Source organism: Pteropus medius, unplaced genomic scaffold (assembly GCF_902729225.1).
Source record: "Pteropus medius unplaced genomic scaffold, Ma_sr-lr_union100, whole genome shotgun sequence".
Lineage (NCBI taxonomy): Eukaryota > Metazoa > Chordata > Mammalia > Chiroptera > Pteropodidae > Pteropus > Pteropus medius.
In genome coordinates this window covers 6,244,583-6,263,935 of record NW_024348242.1, presented here as the reverse complement: position 1 = coordinate 6,263,935, position 19,353 = coordinate 6,244,583, and the positions used below count along the sequence as shown (strand labels likewise).

The following is a 19,353-nucleotide window of genomic DNA, read 5'->3' as shown; positions in this document are numbered from 1 at the left end:
AATGGTTGGCTGCTGTTATTATTTAAATGTTACAATGAGAGTGTCTTGTTGGTGTCAGTAAAAATAAATATAAAACAACAAATAAAAAGGGATAAATTAACAAGACTCACAAGAGGCACAAAGATATTTCCTGCCCTGATGGGGGAGCGTCAGGACAGGCAGGCCCTAGCCCACCACCTCAGTTCAGGCTCCCTTCTCTGTGGCCTCTGCAGGTCCTTCCTCAGGCACCACACCAGCCAAAGGGCAGAAGCCCCCCACCCTCTGCTGTCCACGGTGCTGAACCGTGGAGCTCTCTAGCTACCACCAGTACTGTCCGTCCTTCCAACTAAGCCTGGCTGGGCCTGACCGCCCCACCCGCCCACAGGGACAAATAATCATGGCTGCTCATTCACCTCCCCGTCAATGTTACTGAGGGCCTACTGTGTGCCCGGCAATGTGCTAGGCCCGAGGAATACGACGGTAAACGAGACAGAAATCTCTGCTCTCCTGGGACTACATTATACTTACATGCGCACGCACACGCACACACACACGCGCACACACACACTGACCTCTGACACTTGACTGGACCCTCTGAACCCCAGTTTCCTCGTCCGTCAAACAGGGTGCAGCATGTTATCTCCCTCGTAAGATGGTTGTAAGGATCTTAACCTAGAAATTGGAGTTCTTTCTGCCACCCCCCACTTCATGGGCACCTTCTTTTCATGAGACCTGTCCTGCTGGGCAGACCTGCAAGGAAGCAGCAAGGGCAGTGAGGGCTGCCCCTACCACCTCTAAGCCACAGTGGTGACCCCGCAGCGGATCGAAGCAGGACACCCCAGACAGCACAGGTAGATGCTCTTGCAGCACATGGGAGGGTGCTGTGCACACAGTCGACACTTGTGTACATCATAGGTTCCTTGGCACCTACACATAATAGGCACTTTGCACATAGTAGGTAGTCAATTAAAGCTGCTGGGCAGAAGGAAGGGAGAAGGGCCTCATGTGCCCTTGACCACCACACTCAGCCAAGAATACAAACTCTGTTGCTGAAGCGGGGAGGGGAGTTACCTGCATGTGTGGGTGACCTTGTCCTTGGTCAACCCCACAGCCACCCCACACCCATGCCTTGACACAGGAGAGGCAGGCACCGTGTTCACAGGCTGGGGGAACCAGAGAACGCAGATTCCAGGCCCAAGCTCCTGCCCCACCTACGAGAACCCGTGTGATCTGCCCCCACTCGTGCCAGCTGCCTCTGGGTGACTGCATTCGTGTTCCCTCTGCCCCGCCTACTCTGTCAGCTTCCAACCTCACATGAGAGAAACCTTCCCTGAGCTCACGAACCAAGGTGCTTCCTAAACTTATCCTTCAGCACACTGGTCACATGCTAGCATTCAATAGCTATGATTAGTTAGTGCCTATCTCTCCACCAGACAGGTATGTAACACAAGGCCAGCAGCTCCCTGCTCCATCCTCAGTTCCTAGCATACAGCGGGAGCTCAATAAATGCCTGTTGAATGAATGATTGAATGAATGCAAGAGGTCAGCTGCATTTGCAACCTCTGGCTCCTGTGGCAGATACGTGGTGGCCAGCACCCACTAACAAGCCAACCCACCTCCGTGGGCCTCTGTCCAGGCCTGTCCCTTTGCCTGGAACACCTGTCCCTGTCCACCCCTGCATGTCAGTCTTGAATTGAAGTCCAGCTGCTGGGCCAAACCCTGGCTGGAGCCTTTTGGAACAGCCGTGCCCACTTGAAGCGCCCTCACTGCCAAGGCAACGGCCGGCAGCCACCCTCACCATGGCCCCCACTCCAACTTCTCTATACGAAGACTGACATGTACTGAGCACTTGCTATACACGACATTTTTTAACTACTTTTGCAAAACATTAACTACCCCAAGCTTCATGACGGCACTCGGACGTAGGGCCAGTACTGCTCCCATTCTACTGATGGAGAAGCTGAAGCACTGACAGGTCCCAGAGCTGGCAATGAAACGAAGTCCCCACGCAGGAGATGCCCCAAAATGCCGGACCGGCGCCTGAATGCACAGTGCGAGGAAGGCTCGCTTCCCAGTGAGTGTTCAGTGAAGGAATGAGTGTAAAAGTCTCATTTGGGTCCCCGCCCCAAACCCACCAGGTGGTCAGGAAACCGGCCACAGGGTGAAAATGAAAAAAACAGAAATAACAGTGCCACTAGCTCATGCTATGTGCCCTATTCAGCGGCAAATGCTCTGCATTTATTCGCTTGTTTATTCCCCACTGGGTGGCGGTGGGGGGCGGCAGCACTATGATCATTTTATAGATGAGGTGTGGGAGGAGTGGCCTGCCTGGGGTCAAAGGGCCAGTGAGGGCGGAGCTGGGATTAGAACCCAGCTTGCTCTGCTGGCAAGTGCTCAATAAACGTGAGCGATGCCGCCCACCATCCACCTCTGTCCACCCTCCTCCACCCAGATGCGTGGCCCAGCAGGCTGAGAGGCCCCCTCATTCCTGCCAGCTCCCCAAGGCCTGGCAGAGCAGGCGCTCCAGAAATAGTTGGATATATCAGTGAACTCCTGGGGCTTAGACAGGCTGCCCAGCGGCACACCCAGGGAGTCACGCTCCTGACACCCGCAGACAGAAGGCAGTGGAGCCGCAAGAAACCCGAGCCCCTCCCCAATGACCTCTCCACAGAGGAGCTACCAACCAAACCTGAGGCTGCTTCTCGCTGGGTGATGAAGAGGAGCGTGCCTCCCTAAGCCTCAGTGTCCCCATCTGTAAAATAGGCTGATGTTCTTTTGGCGTTAATAGTAATAAATTAGGAGCCTTCTAAGAACTAATGTCTATGAGGTGCTTGGCTCGGGCTCAAGAAATGAGTAGCTGTTGCCATTTTATTACTATTATTATTAGAAAAGAGGACTGCCAGCTCCAGAGAAGGTCAGGTCTGCCACGGCAGGAGCCTGGCCTAGTGGGCCCGGCCAGGGGCACCATGGGAACCCAAACAAAAGGCCTCAGGGGAGAGGGGCTGATCAGGCAGCCGAGCAGGAAATGGCCAGTCTGCGCACTCCGCCGTGGCCCGCACTGGGGAGGGGACATGCCGGGAGGTTTCCTGGCCATGTGGGCAGCCAGGCCACAGGAAGGTGGTCCCTGCCTTGGGCCAGGTGGTAGCAGTTTATTGAGCACTTAACTATGTGTCAGGCACACACAAAAAAGAGCAATTGACCAACCTTGGGATCAGGGCTGAAAAGCTCTTGGCATTTAATAATTATAAATCACATGGGGGTTCCCGGAAGCCCCCAGGCTGAGGCTGGCAGGAGTAGGGGGATCTTTGGGGCACTTCTGTACTCCCACTGGAGCATCTGGGAGCCTGGGCTGCCAGAGGGATAAACAGCCCTCTACACAGAGGAGGCTGCAAATCCAAGGGTCCCCTCTACCTGTTCAGCCTGGCCTTCTGGGCAGGAAGTTACTAGTTGTGGGGGAGGGCTCCAAGATACCCCCAAATCCCACAGCAGGGCGAGAGACAAAGAGGTTAGATGTGGAGCAGGAAGACTTCATCCTGGCGCCCCACTCCCAAATCCCCAAAGCGAACACGTGGAGATGGAGGCAGCTACCTCCATGCCCATCCTAGCACCAGGGTGGGGGGATCTGTTTCCTAGGACCCCGAGTTCAGAACTATGTCAACCAGAGTGCGTGCTAAGGGGGACCTGGAGAAGGCCCTGAAGCCTTAGCCCATGCCCTAGGGGTCCCTCGTTCAAACATATTCATTAAACAGCTGAGACTCCCGGCTCACAGCTGTGGGGCCCACTCTAACCCATGACCCCAGAGACAGGGACTCTCAGACTTTCCTCCACCCAATCATCCTGGGTAATGTCATCTCGGGAAGCTAATATTTCCCTTTTAATTATCAGGCCCAGGTGCAGGGAAAACTTTTACCCACCTGTGGGAATTCGACCTGCCAAGGCTTCAGGAGCATATTTTAAACTGTTGTAAATGAAGTTAAAATGAGCCAGTCAAGAACCTCCACCCTCCCCCAGGTCCACAGCACCCCTGCCTCCAGATCACAGATGTTCTGGCAGGAAGACTCACACCTTCAGAGACACCTCCTCCAAGGAGGCCTCTGGGTTGACTCTCAGCCACAGGGAGCATGTCTTTCCCACCCACAGTACCAGCTTCTCTAGGAACCCAGACCCCCTGCCCAAGGAGGCCCAGAGAGTTGGGGGGATTCCAACACACACTGGAAGATGGCCCGCTGCCATTTCATATCATTCAAGCTGGCAAAACTGGAAAAGCCCCTAGGAAGTAAGGAGCAAAAGGGAGACTGAGAGGTGTGGTCTGCCCTAGACCCTTGGGCAGCAAGCAGTGCCCTGATGCACCCCCTCTTGGGTCACCTAGTGCTTGGGGACATTTATCAGGCCAGCACAGTCTGCCAGACAGGAAATGTCCTCTAGCGTCCTCCGTCCCCACCCCCAGCTTGACACCCCGGCCCCAGCTAGGCTTGGGAAGGTAGGGAAAGCCAGGAACCATTCCCAAGAATAGGCAGCACACTCCAAACCCCACCCCCTTCCCTCCGAGCATGTGACTGCATTTAACTGCCCCTGGGTTGAGAGAGAAGAGTGAGACCCAACAAGGAGAACCACTCCAGTGAGCTCCCACCCCGCCCTCAGTGGTGCTGCTTTGGGGGCTTCAGGAGGGGTGTGCTCAAGCCCACCCACTCCTGTGCCTCTGCCCACACTCATCATCCTCTCTGGACTCCTCCTGTGAGATGACACCAGAGTGCCAGCTCTCGAAGGACAAATTCCGTGCCAAAGACCCGCTGGTGTCCACTTCCCCTGATCGCATTTTCAGTCCCCACCCCCCACAGCCGCCAAAAGCCAGCCCTCCCCCCACCCCGCCTTAGGCGCCCTGTGAGTCAGCTCCCGGTGAGCAGGGCACAGACTTCCTCCCTCCCAGGCCTCCCTGGGGACACATGGGGCAGCAGCAGGCTCCCCCTGGCCAGCCAGGGTGGGGGCCCACATCCGGGCAGGCCCCCAGGGGCTCCAGGCCTGGCTCCTGAGGAAGCCTGCAGCCCATCCCCCATCACCGACCCCTGACGGGGTGGCGTGGGAGGAAAAAATCTTCCAGCCATCTGCTCCGATGCCGGGTTTCCGGCCTGGGAGGGGCTGGGGGATGCCAGAAGGACCTGCTCTCCTGGGGAAGTGCCCCTTGCCCCTGCTGGGAGGAAAGACACTGGGCTGCTCAGCCCAGTGATGGCCAGTGGGACTCTAGAGCCTAGACCAAGGAATAATGGTCACCCAGGCACCAGGGCCCAAGCAAGTGGGTGGCCAGCTGTGGCCTTTGGACCTGCCTAGTCCCCTAGGGACCTCAGGCCCCCGGAAGCCAGGAAGCTGGGGCGCAGGGCTCCTGGGTCCAATTAGGCCTGACTCAGCGAGTGACCCCAGCTGAGTCACTTCCCCTGGGCGGCCTGCCCGCCTCAGTTTCCTCAGGGAGGACAGGAGCTGGGAACTGGGTCTGCCTGGGAAAGAGGAACTTGCATTACACCTCCAGACTCTTTGAGGCAGGCTTCTGAGGTCGGCAGGATGGAAGCAGCTTCCTGCCCCGCCCAGCCAAAGTGCTGGACACTAGGGGGTCCCCAAGGACGGTTTTCCCAGGAAACCTGGCAATTAAGTGCCAGGCCCCTCTGGGGCATTAAATAGGAGTAGCACTCACGCTTATTGAGCACTGACTGTATGCCAGGCACTGTGCATGCCTCTTCTCAAAACAACCTTATCTGTAGTCATTTGTACTCCCATATCATAAATGAGACCTGTGACTCAGAGAGGTTAAGGGACAAACCCAAGGTATGTAACACAGCTATAGCAATTATACCCAACATTCTGTGCCAGGATCATACACTTCGAATATGAGCTTACATTCGGCTCCTATACCCTGGAGAGAATGGGATTCTTGGCCCCCAATGGGCAGGTTAGACCCAGAATAGTCAAGTAACTTGCCCAAGGCCTCACAGCGAGAAGCTGGCGGAGCCATTTGCTCTCAGGGACAAGTGAGAACTTAATAAGAAAGGCCTCTCATTTAATAGTGCCAATTATTACTCTCATCAGGTGCCAGGCCCAGCACTAAGTGCCTTATGTGCCCTGTCTCCACCACTCAAAATGTGTGGGATGGGCCCTAGAACAGGCAGCAGGAGGTCCCTCCAAGTGCCTTAAGCCCAGACCCTTTGCTGCCCTTGAAAAGGTTCCAGGAGGTAGAGAGTGTCCTGGGGTAGCACAGCTGAACCGACATCTAAGTAGCCCCATGGGCTGAACTACTTGAGGGCTACCCAGCGCCTGATGGGCCCAGGCTACCACCATATCTGGAGTAGTTCCCCAGAATCTGATTTGTATTAGAAAGTTCTATGAGAGAAGGATCAGGGTTCAGAAAAATGGAGGTGGGGTGGGGAGACCCAGTAGGAAAACAAGCAGAGCTAACATCCATGACAAACAGGATAATACGAATCTCCCCGTTAGTACTGCTCCTGCTCCTGAACACCTTGTTCTAAACACTTGGTGAATTCCCTCATTTATTCTTCCAAAGACCCTATGAAGTAGGTTCTATTATCAAACCCATTTGACATATGAGGAAACTGAGGCTGGATGGTTAAGCAAAGCTTTACAGCCAGGAAGCACCATGAGCTCATCCTGCCCAGGTCTTCAGAATTCTTCTCCCCAAGACTCAGGAAGCCCTAGAGCTGACCAGCGGCAAGAGCTCAATGTGTCAATTAATGAACATTCCACAGCCGGTAACAGAGACTCTGGTGATAAACCACCTCCACCTGTCACCGAACCCTTTCTCTGCCAGGCAGCAGGTGCTTCTCACACACTGGCTCATTAAGTTTACCACAAACCTGCTATTACCCCATTTAACAAAATGGAAAACTGAGGTTTACGAGTCACTTGCCCCCACCCTCAGCTAGAAAGAGGCAGTGGGAGAACTGAACCTAAGCCTCCAGGACACTCCTCTGCCACTGCTGCTGAGCCCCTGACGGTCCCCAGATTCCAGCAGCTGATACTTCAGTCCAGCCCCTTCCCAGGCGACATCTCTGTGGCCCACAGGGACTCGGCAAGTTCGAGGAATGTTCACCCTTTGGCTCGGAAGGATTTTCCCTCCCAGAGGGGGGTTGTGGGAAAAGGCTCAGAAAAAAGTGTATTAAAAACCCTTCCAACTTCCCCAGTGGGCCTTGGCCTCTCACCCGCTGACCCCGGCCCGCCCAGGCGGGCCTCTGCCTGCTCTCCCCACAGTCAGGGCTGTGTCTCCAGCCCCCGCAGGCCCCCGGGAGCCTCCGGAGCTGTTTCCACTCTGGCAGCCAGGTCAATGATGGGAAATCCAGACACGACTCTCGCCCACAACCCTGGAGACCCACGTGCCCACCGCCCTGGCAGGCGCGCGGAGGCTGGGCTGTGAATGGGGAGGCAGGACCAGCTAGCAGCCCCAGCTGAGCCTGGCAGCTGGCGGTGTCAGGGGATGCTCACCTCCCAGGCCAGGAGGGTACGAGTCAGATCTCAGTATCCCCTGCCTCCAAAGCTGCCAGGCCCTCTGCTCTGAAGCCCCCCGCCCCAAGCCCAATTTCACTTCCTCCCACTCAGTCCTGCCTGGCCGTGCCCCTCCCTGGAGGCCCCCAGCTGCAGGCAATGACCTCCTCACCTACATCATCGCGGCCCGGGAATGGGGAAGAGAAACAGGAGAATGAGGAAACTAAAGGAATCAAGAAGCGGGGCAGGCCGGCCGGCCGGCAGGCCCCTCCTCCCCAGTTCCTCAAATGCAGTCCCGGTCATTCCAAAAGCCCCGATGGCCAAAGAGGAAAGGGAGGGAGGGGATTTCTTCACCAGGCATTTAAGGCCTCTGAAATACCCTCCCAGCTTGCGGACCTGTAAGTCCAGCGCACCGCATCTCGCGCCCCTTTTCTGGTGGGAGGGCTCCCCTGGAGCCCCGGATCCTAGCTGTGAGGGTACTAGCCCATAGAGACCTGGGCTCTGGAACTGCCTTAACTGTTGTGAACCCCCAAATTCAGTGGCATGGGGCACCTGACCCTGCCTACTCCCACGACGCGGGGGGTGGGGAGAGAGGCTTCCCAAATCGAGGTGTTACCCTCTCAGCCACATGGCCTGACTTGGGAGAGTGGGCAGGGAGCGGTGACTGCAGAGCCCTTCCATTCTCACAGCCTCAGTTTGACCGCTTTCACTTTCAAGGTTCCAAGCGTGATCCCTGACCCTTCCTCGGCAGGCGCAAGTTGAGGGAGACCGCTGCCCCGGATGGGCCGGGTCACTTTAAGAGCCGAACTGGGGGTGTCAGCCCTACCGTCTCTCGGCGCCTCCCCCACTACCTCAGCTACCCCCATTACATCCCCACCACGTGTGTGGGTGGGGGTGTCGCCGGGAGGGCATCGCAGGAGCTGGGGAAGGGTCACCCGGAACACCTCCATCTGAGTTAGCTGCTGGACGTTTCAGGCTGCTGTGGGAATGCGCAGACACTGGGCAGAACTGGACACGGGCCTCTTCTTTCCCCATTAAAGCCCTCTCTGTCTCGGAGGAGGGGAGCGCCGGGAAAGGCGGACTTACCTGAGACAGAGGGGATCCGGGCCCGGCCGGCCCATGGCGTCGCGCGCCCCCGGCCGCCCGAAATCCCGAGGGGGCGGGCGGGCCCCCGCCCCGGGCGCGTTCTCTCCCGCGCTCCGGCTCCTGGCTCGCGGCTCGCTCGAGCGGGGCTCAGGCAGGAAACCCGGGCTCGGAAAATGGCCAGCGTCTCATCATTTCCGCCGCCAGCGCTTGACAGTTGCGGGAGGATGCGCCCCCGAGTCGCCGCCGGGGAAACTTTGCTGCTGCCGCCGCCGTCGCCACCGCGGGCCGCGATAGTCCGGGCGGGCGGCCGGGCGGAGGCGGTGGCCCGAGCCCATGCCGCCCCGCGCCGTTATGTAAAGAGGAACCGGCTGTGCGAGGCGAGCCCGGCGGGGGGGGAGGGCGGCCAGGGCGGGGCGGGGCCACGCTAGGCCCCACCCCCTGTGCGACCGCGAGCCGGGCTTAGCCCGAGGGGGCGGGGCTGGAACTGGCCCCACCCACCAGCCCCGCTCTTCTGCTGACCAGGTCCTGGGGTCTCAAACGCGGGCCTGACGAGAGGCGGGGCCTTTGCTAAGCCACGCCCACATCTCGCCCACCCGATTTTGCATCGCGCAAGCTAAAGAAGAGGACGAATGGCCGGAGGGGCGGGATAACTTTGGCCCCACCCACCTAGTTCCCGCAGACCACCGAAAGCCGCAGCGCCGCGGGGGCGGGGCCAGATGTTGGAAAGGCGGGGCCTGGGACGGGGGCGGGGCCGAGCCGCCTGGCCTCCAGGGGGCGCGCCCCCGCCGACTCCCTCCTGCTGGGCCTTATCTGCACGCGCCCGGCGGGTGGGTGCAATAGCGACCGCCACTTTCATCATCAGCCTGGGAAGGATCCCAACCCTACCCAGCCCCGACTATCCGCGACTCTGCGGAGCCGTCCCGCCCCGACCCCAGTACCCCCATTCAGATTCCGTCTCCCACACTCAGCTCTGCTCTTGCCTCAGCCTGTGCCCATATAAACCGGCCTCTATCCGACCATCTGTCACCCCACTCCAGGAGTGCATCTTTATCCAGTACGTTCTCCTGGACCGCTGGCTCCCAAACCCTCTGGGCCTCCCTGTCTGCTCTCCCCCGGACTACTTTCATTTTCTCTAAGGGTCTCACGTGGGGTGAGGTTGACAGTGGGGTCCCCCCGAATCTGAGGTGGCGCATACGCTCAGACATCCCTTCCCCCAACGCATGGGAGGGAGAGGGAAGAGGAATGCCTACTCCCCGCTCCCTCCCACACCTGAAACAAGTTGCTCACGCCCCCAGCTTTCAGAGGCCACATCACCCCTTCCCAGACAGCATACTCCTCCACTCCACTGCCTCCCCCACTTACTAGCGTTGGGCAAATGACTAGACTTCATACCACAATTTCCTCATCTGTGAAATGGAAATAATAAGAGTGCTCACTCCACTGGGTTCCTGCAAGGATTAAATGAGTTGATGCATTAAAACAGCATGGGACTTTGCCCGAGGGAAAACACTGCTAAGTGAGTGTGAAACAATAAAGCCTAGTTCTGCTCTTGGAGCTCCAGAGAGGGGTTCCCCCAGAAGGTGGGGATTTCCAGACTCCACCCAGATGGGGGAAAGGAGGCCAGTCTGCCGTAGGGTTCTTGGAGTCCCATAACCTTAAAGGAACTGGCCACAAACACATGCTTTCCATAAATATGTATTAAATATCTACTGTGTGCCAGACACTGTTATAGGTGCCATGGACACAGCAGTAAACAAGACACCTTACCTTCATGGAGCTGACATTCTGGTGAGGAACAGAGAGCATAAACGAATAAATGGGATAATGTATTATGAAGATGACAAAACAACTACAGGATGGAGAGTGAGAAGAGGCTGTCTTAGACCGGAGGCTCAGAGAAGACCTCTCTGAGGAGCTAACGTTGGAGCTGAGACCATTCTGCTGCCCCACCTCACACAAGAAGGATCCAGGCATGATAAGGTCTGAGGAAAGGGCATTCCAGGCCAAAGGAACAGCTAGTACAAAGGTCCTGAGGTGAGAATAAACTTGGTGTTTTGAGGACAGTCAAGAAGGCAGTGATGATACCTAGACTGATAGATGGGAAGAGATGAAGTTGGAAAGGTAGGCCCATTGCATGGAGACTGGAAGGTCCTGATGACAAGTTTAGGAAATCTCTTGAGGGCAAGAGGGAGCCACAGAGAATTCTGAGCAGAAGGACCTGTTGAGCTTTGGATCTGAGCTGAAAAGTCTACAGTTAGCAACCCATTAGGAGGTACCCCAGTGATGTTTACACCCCATCCGAGGATGTGGGACAATAGTGGAGGAAGGTATCAGGGGATACCTAAACTGATCACTCTATATTATCTATGACACTTGGGGAGACTGAGGCCCAAAGAGAGGAGTTACTTGCCTGCAGTCAAACAGCTGCCAGGTAGTGCCAAGAGAACAGCCAGGTACACAGCAGTTGTCAAATGGTTGCTGAAATCTGCCAGCCACAAGCACTTTCCCTCTCACTGCCCAGACTGCAGTTCTGCTGACTTAAATGGAGACTTGTGGTTCTTCTCCTTTTTAATCACCGTGCAAGCCTTCTCGCGCACCAGATTTCTCTGAAGCCCAAAGTGGTTTTTTTCTCACTTAATTTCTTCTCACCAGCATCCCCTCTAAAGTCCAGTTTCTTGTTTTAATGTTCTCTGTGATCGAGACTTTTCACCTTTTGTTTTTCCTTAGAAAAGCAAAAGAGTTTACAATGAATAACCCTTCCGTCGCCTTGCTTTGCCCTAGATTTTGAAGGCATCACGGCTCAGAGCCCGATTTCGGCTTCTCCACGGGGAGGCTTACTGGCTGTGGCTCCTCCCCCTCCACAGGTCACTGGGGCCCAAAAAGATCTGAAAGAGGTTTATTCGAATTCCCCGCGGAACCGAGCAAGATGGTCTGAGCCGGGCAGATCCCATCGCCCTTCCTTCCAATGGGTGAAAGCACCTGCTGCCTGACAAGTTCCAGGGCGGGAAACTCTCAGGATTAATAATAACAAAACGACAGTTAGTAACAGTGTTAATAAGTAGTTATTAATGCCATTAACAGTAATATTAACAATGAACATTAATAACAGCAACAAAATGAAAGTTAAGTAGTACAGGATTCATAACGAATGGGTTGATAATAAATACCATGTAACAATAGTTAATATATCTAATTAATAATAATAGTTGCAATGAACTATTACAGGATTAATAGCAAATTTAAAATAACAATAGGGTATTAGCAGTAATAATAAATAGGATAATAACAGTTAACAGGTCTAGGATTAATAATAATAGAACCTAAAGCTTACAGGAAAAATAATCATAAATATAAAATAACGAAATGTTAGGAAAAATATTAACAATAAATGTAATATAATAATATCCTCATAGTTAACAGTTCTAGGACTAACCATAACTGCATTTAATAGTTACAGGATTAATAATAAATATAAAAATAACAGTAGGCTGGACAGGATTAACAGTAACAAATGTGATCACACACTATAATTATAATAGTTAAAAGATCTAGGGTTAATAATAATATGATTAATAGTTTTTGAGGCTTGCTCGATGCCAGGCATTCCTCTACACCATTCCTGAAAAACAGAACTTTCTGTGATGATGGAAATGTTCTCTCTGGGCTGTCCAGTGTAGTCACCACTGGCTACATGAGGCTTCTGAGCACTGGAAAGGTGGCTAGTGTCTCTGAGGAACTGACTTTGCGACTTTAATGTTTGTGAATTAAAACTGAAACAGCCACATGTGGCTATTGGCTACTGTCCTGGACTGCACAGCTCTGGGCGTTTTACATATGTTGTCATTTAATTCTCACGACAGCCCTAGGGCAGGTACTGTTATTGTTATTATTGTCCCCTTTTCATGATGAAGAAACTGAGGCACTGAAAAGTTAAGTCATTAGAGTCTCTCTCCACTTCAAAGACAGGATACCATTGTCTGAGGGAGCCCATAATTAAGAACGAAGGCTCTGGGGTCACCAAGACAGGCTTAGAATTCTGTGTTCAGAATCCTCTTAGCAGCGTGGTCACTTGGACTCTCTGAGCCTCAGTGTCCTCATCTGTAAAATGGAGACAATCATAAGGCTGACCTCATTGGGTAGTGGGGGAGAATTTGATGAGAAAACTTACATGAAGAGCTTAGGAGTTTGGGTGGCACTGCCACATAACACATGCTCAGATCATTGGGTGTGACAGTGGTGACCACAGAGACCAGCTCTGTGGGTGACAGACCCTCACACTCATTTTACAGATGAGAACACTGAGGCTTGAGACTAAAGACTGTTTGCTCCAGGTCACCCAGCCAGTGAATGGAGGCCCTGGTGTCCACATCTGTAAAAGGCACTTCTGGAGACCGGTCCTCACGGGCCTGTGCCGCGCTCAGCAGAGCCGTGGAGTGTGGCTGCCTGCACCTAGATTTCTGAGGCACTGCCAGCAGCACAACCCAGGCAGAGGGCCACCTCGAGGGCGGGGCCACCTCGGACAGCCCCCACCAGCAGAGTCACGGGTGCGGGCTGCCATCGTGACTCCCGGCTCGTAGAACAACCTGCTTATGATTCCAGGAGTTCCAGCAATTCCAGCCCAGGAGCCCTGCGGCCAGGGCTGCACCCAGTAAAGCCACAGGGGAACATCATGTGGGCGTGGCCACAGGCAGGACCCCCACAGCCTAGTGAGCACAGAAGGCCTGACCATAGCCCCAGGGTGCCTGGTGGGCGGAACATTTGGCCAAAGAGGATTATTCTAGATCCTTAAGGATTTGGACTTCTCAGGACTTGTTACTCCTTCTTTCGTTCCTCCCTTTTGGAATGGGAATGTCTGTCCTCTGCCTGCCCCACCATTGTGTTTTGGAGGCACATAACATGTTTGATTTCACAGCACAAGAGGGATTTGCCTCAGAATGAATGGTTGTACCTTGAGTCTCCTGATTTAGATGAGACTTTGGACTTTTAAGCCACAAAGTTACTTTAATTACATTGCACATAACTAACATGGAGAACAAGACGGCCCTGGGGGCGCCCAACCCACCCTTCTTCCACCTATCGGGGTCCAACTGAGGCCGGGAGGTTCAGGAAAGGGCATCGGGGAAAGAATTCTGTCACTGGGCCCTTCCCCCTTCTTCCTGGGCCGTCAGAACTGCCCCCCCCTCCCCCGCTGGATTCCTGCTGAGCGCAGGTTCCTGCCCGATGCCCTCTAAGCCTGCTGCTTCTCTCCCGCAGCTCTGCTTCCCTTTTCTGTCCTCTGTCAGTGTCTTTGACTCGAACATTTTCCCAAGTCCTTGTTTAAGAAAAGAATGAACAGTCTTTATGATCTGCGCTCCATTTACGGAAGTGTGCACCCAGCTGAGACCATCACAGGCAATATTACACCCTCCCACCCCCTCCCCACCAGGAGGAGTTTGCCATGAGTTTTCCCAATTTTCATAGGAGGATTCTGAGGCACAAGGCAGTGAAATGCTGTGTCCAAAGTTTCGCAGCTGGTAAGTGGCTGAAGAGGCTGGTCTGGACCCCAAGGCCTATGTGATTGTAAAACCCCAGTTCTTAATTGCCCACTGTGCCCAAATAATAACAATAATAATGGTGATAACAGACTTCATCCTTATCAGAGCATAGTGTGCCAGGCACTAGTGGGCTTGACAAGGATTAACGATTTAATCTCCCCAACAATTTATGGAGAGAATGTTCTTTCCCTCCATTTGACAGAGGAGGAAACTGAGGCACAGAGAGAGGAAGGGACGCGTGCAAGTCACAAGGCTGGTACGCAGTCTGGCAGCGATTTACACTCAGGCTTCGGAATTCTGACCTTGGGCCCAGAGGCCGCACACCCCACACCCACCCCACACCCACCCAGGGGAATCTGGTTCTGAGGTGAAGTGACTCAGTGGCTTGAGGACCTGCGGATAATTATTCACTTCCAATTCCGGTAATTAAAGGCCCTAATAGCTCCGCAGAGGACGGACAACCTAGTTTCTCCGGCGGTCTCCACCCCCGCCTGGGATCCGCGTGGGGCGCTCGGGTTTCCCCGGGCGCGGAGTTGGCCGGAGTCCCAGGCCGCGGCCTTGCGCGCGGCAGCCGGCTTGCGCGGAGCTCTGGCGCCCCCTGGTGGCCCCCGAAGGTGGCGGGCTGGGGAGCGGCTTCCTGGGCAGCCGTAAGCCCCGCATCCGCGCCGCCGTCCTCTCGCTGGAACCCTCGCTCCTGGATCGCCCCCCGCCCCCCGCCCCCAGCTTCCAGAAGTCTCCCAGGCTCCAGGTCCGACCTCCAGTCCATCGACAAATGGCTACCAAGACCGAGAACACCGTCTTGGGTCACGGTTTAATGCCTGCCTGCTTTCTTTGGTGCTGATTGTGTCACCAAGGGCAAGTGACTTGGGGTCTCTAAGCCTCAGTTTCCTCATCTATAAAATGAGAGTAAGGGATGAACTTACTTCACAGACTGTAGTGAAAATTAAGTAAAATGATTCATGTAATGCTCAATAGATTCTATTATTATTATTAATTTCCAAGACACAAATCTGATTATGTACTATGTCTCTCCCCTGCTGTAAACCCTCCACAGCCATTACCTTATGAATAAAATTCAGACACCTCAGCCTGACGTTCCAAGCCTTCACAATCTCAATTCTAACGACCTCGTCTGACGACACTATCTACCCTACACTCCAGCCACCCTAGACTTCTTTCCGTCCCGTTTCATGTTTCCAGATCTTCACCTGTACTATTCTCATTGCCTGATATTCCCTCTACCTTTCTTCAGCTTGGCAAACTCCTATACATCCTTCAAAACCACCTGAAACGTGACCTCTGCCTGAAGTCAACCCCGGTTTCCTGGCGAGGTTGCCTCCTCTGTGTCAGGCCTCTAAGAGAGAAAGGGATTGTCTCTTACGGTGCAATTACTCCTTCATTTGTCTGTTCGCACCCCCACACCAGACTCCCAGCTCCTGGAGGGCGGGGCTGGCGTTGAACCCCTTGTACACAGTGCAAACCTGGCACACATTAGGTTGCTCAAAAGATTGTTTCGAGACGAAATGAAATGGTAAGGTTTTAGTGATTATTGGTGGATGGTGATTCTGAAGCACGGGCTTGTGATGGGAGCCTGGATTCTGTCACCTTCCTGCCATTGGGCCTCTCTACGCCTCAATTTCCTCATCTGCAAAATGGGGACGAGAATCGTACCAACCTCACAAAGTATTTGTGAAGATTAAATGAAATTGTGTGTAAAGCACTTAGCACAGGCCCCTCAATCAATGATGCTGATTATTATTAGCTAAACCTGTTCTCAGGTCCTTCCTTTACCCTGAGGAGTAGGTGGCGGAGACAGCTCAATACTCCCCTCCCTTATCTGCATTCAAGGAAGCATCAAAATGTCAGCTAGAGACCGAAAAGAATTGAAAAGGGGTACTCAAACAGATACTCACACACAAATGTCCGTACTGGCAGTGTTCAGAATAGGCGAAAGGTGGAAACGACTCAAATGTCCATTAATGGGTGATGGATAAACAGAATGTGGTCTATCCTTAGCCATAAAAACTAATGAACATGCTACGTAAAAAGGAATGATACACAGAAAAGAATAGTACATACTATAACACACCTCAAAACGTTATGCTGAGTGAAAGAAGCCAGACACAAAAGGTCATGTGTTGTATGAATCCACTGACATGAACTATCCAGAGTAGGTAAATCCATAAACAGGAAGCAGATTGGTAGTTGCCTGGGCTGGGAGTAGAGGGGAATGGGGAGTGACTGCTAATCCTTCTGTGTTGATGAAATGTTTTGGAACTAGATAGCGGTGATGGCTGCACAACATTGCGAATGCACTAAGTGCCACTGAACTGTACTTCAAAATAGTTAATTTTATGTTATGTGAATTTCACCTCAAAAAAAAAAAAAGGTCTATGGCCATGCTACCCTGAGCAAGCCCGATCCTGTCTGATCTCGGAAGCTAAGCAGGGTCCGGCCTGGTTAGTACGTGGATGGGGGACTACCTAGGAAGACCAGGTGCTGTAGGTGTAAAAAATATAAATAAATAAATAGATAGATAGATAGATAAATAAATAAATAAATAAATAAATAAATAAATAAATAAATAAAGGATTGTAAACTGACGAGGTCCTTGCAATCTGTGAGATCAACCAAGGGTTGTCTCGCCTAAAAAAAAAAAAAAAGAAAGAAAGAAAAAAAGTTAACAAAAGAACATGTTAGCTAAAGGAGCAAGGATTTGGAGGGGGTTTGGGATGTGCTCTCTCTATTCTTCCGGTTCCCCTCGGGCTGGTCTTAAACAGACAGTAACAAAGTTAGCAAGAGCCTCGGAGCTCAGTGACTCCTTCCAACGGCCTTTATCTCCATTTTCCAGATGAAGAAACTGAGGCTCAGAGAGGTGAAATGACATGCCCGAGGTCACAGATTCCAAGTCAGGTTTTGAACCCAGGTCGAGCACTCAAACTTTTTAGTTTTTAATTAAAAAATTAAATTATAAATTTTCCCCAAGGAGCCTATAGTTTGATTTTCTTAACCCCTAAACACCACATTTCCCAGATACTGACTTTGTTGTTTTTAAATTTTTCTATTACTCAAAGATGTTTGAACTGCCAACCAAAACTTGTGAGCAGGACAAGGTAAGAACACCTAACAGTTACTGAACACTCACTATGCGCCGGTGCTGTTCTGAGGGCTTTATAGTATTACCCAGAGGGGCGGCAAGTATAGACTCACACTCTGGACTGCCTGGATTCAAATCCACTTGCTCGCTGCATGAGGTCAGGAAAGCCATGTCATCTCGTTTTCTTTACCTGTAAAATGAAGGTGGTGAAATTGTTCCTACTTCTCAGTGTTGGCAGGAGAAGTGAATCGACGCAGCAAGTGCTCAGTAAATGTTAGCTATTATTCTTGAAATCCTTCATAAAATCTTATGCGATGGGGCCTGTCATTTCTTCAGTTTTACAGATGAGGAATCAAGGCACAGAGAGGTGAAGTGACTCGAAGGAGGTCACACAGCTTGAAAATAGCAGAGTGGGGATTGGACCCCACATGTGCATGTTAAATCCATTAATTTCAAGTTCAAATAATGGTTGCAAGTTGCTTTAGAGTCTGGGGCTTCGTAGGTGAATAAGTGCAAGATCTCCCCCAGCCATCTGCAATCCTGGGTGTGGCTCAGGCCTGCCAGCCCCACCTCCCTTCAGATTCTGACCTGACATAGCAGGAGGAAAAGCATATCCCACTTAATATCCATACCAAAGATGGCCATTCTGGCTTTCTGGGTTGTAGCCTCAGCTCTGCCCCTTCCTGTGTGACCATGGACACGTTACTCACCCTCTCTGAGCCTTGGTTTGAAGATTTGATATAAGGATCTGCGTAAAAGGAACTTGGCTGATGTGCAATACATCTTAATAAAGATGTATGAATAAATACATTATTAATAAAGAGCAAGTGAAACTCGGAGGAGGCTTAAATTGCTCCTTGGGAGGAAGTATTCCTGAATTCAGTGGTCTGCAGCAGAAGAGAGAAGAGGGTTTGGGGACAGGGGACGAGTGGCCCCCTAAATAATAGAGGGAATGAGGAGAGGAGTCGGCAATGCAATCTTTTAAGGCAGAGCTCGCAAACCCTCTGCTGGGCGCTACAGAATGAGTTGGCAGGACCTTCCTGGTCTGCACGCCTTCAGCAAAATCTGCTCATACACAGGCCCCAGGCCGCAGGCTGGTGGTGCACAGGTCCCGGTTCTCCCACATATACCCGAAGAGGGGGGCCCTTGGAATTGGGGGACTCTGGCCTCTCCTATCACTTCCCCAGCCCTATATCCCTCCCTGCCTGTGGCTTGGGCCAGGGGTTTGTGGTGGAGGACAGTTTCAGTTCCCTCTTGGGGCTGGCTGGTCCTGGCCACTTCTGGGGTGGGGCAGCCACTGTGGAAGGAAAGTCTGCGTCAGACTATGGCTTGGACCACTGTCTTCCTCTGCTGGTGCCTGAGCAAAGTAGGGGATCGGTAGAAAGGGTTGGGAGGCCGAGATCTGGATGCAAGATGGCAGGTCTTGTGGGCACCTTCCTGGGAGGAACTGGCTCAGGCCCCTGAATCATGTCCCAGTCACCCAGCACCTACTACGTGAGGGGCACAGTGCCAGGGACGCTACCCGCAACTGGCCTGTCCTGCTTTTTCTCCTCCCTCATTGTCCATACCTTCTCGCCTCCTTCGTGGGCTCGTCAGCATCCCACCAACCTTCTGAGAAAAGCCCACGGGCCTCCCTGATCCCACCTCTCTTCCCCTTTCACTCTCTCCGCTCCAGCCGCACTGGCTTCCTGGACTCGGTTCTTGTCTCTGAGCCTCTGCATTTGTCTTCTCTCTGCCAGGAATGCCCTTCCTTCTGGGTATCTGTACCCTTATTCTCTTCGGTTCTTTATTCAAAAGCTCCCTCCTAGGAAAATGGCGACTCCGCCATCCTCGTTCACAGTCGCTATGCTCTTCCCCTGCTTTATTTTTTTCCTTGGCTCCTAACGGCCTCTCATGTACGGCATGAATGTCGCTTCCTCATTGTTTCCCTCTGGTCAGGGAGGGCAGGAACACTTGTCTATCATTTAAAAAAAATAATGACTTATTGAGGCGAAATTCACATGACACAGAACCGAGCATTTTAAAGTGAATTCACAGTGCTGTGCAACCACCGCCTCTGTCTAGTGCCAAAACATTCTCATCACCCAAAAGTAAAGCCCCCCCACCCATTCAGCAGTCACTCCCCATTCTCCCCTCCCCCCAGCGCCGGGCCACCACGATCCTCTGCTTTCCGTC

General features: G+C 53.0%; 1 protein-coding gene and 1 pseudogene across 2 annotated transcripts in view; one reads left to right on the top strand and one right to left on the bottom strand.

The window, feature by feature from the left end:
- SH2B3 (SH2B adaptor protein 3) overlaps nt 1-8,938 on the bottom strand; it is a 42,298-nt gene extending 33,360 nt beyond the window's left edge. The window contains exon 1 of one of the 2 annotated variants that reach the window (XM_039879466.1): nt 8,548-8,938. The gene's annotated coding sequence lies outside the window, so the exon portion shown is untranslated. The remainder of the gene's footprint in view (nt 1-8,547) is intronic. The other variant, XM_039879465.1, reaches the window with a different exon arrangement.
- A 7,532-nt stretch (nt 8,939-16,470) lies between these two features.
- Nucleotides 16,471-16,589, top strand: LOC120616186 (uncharacterized; annotated as a pseudogene).
- The last annotated feature ends 2,764 nt before the right edge of the window (nt 16,590-19,353 follow it).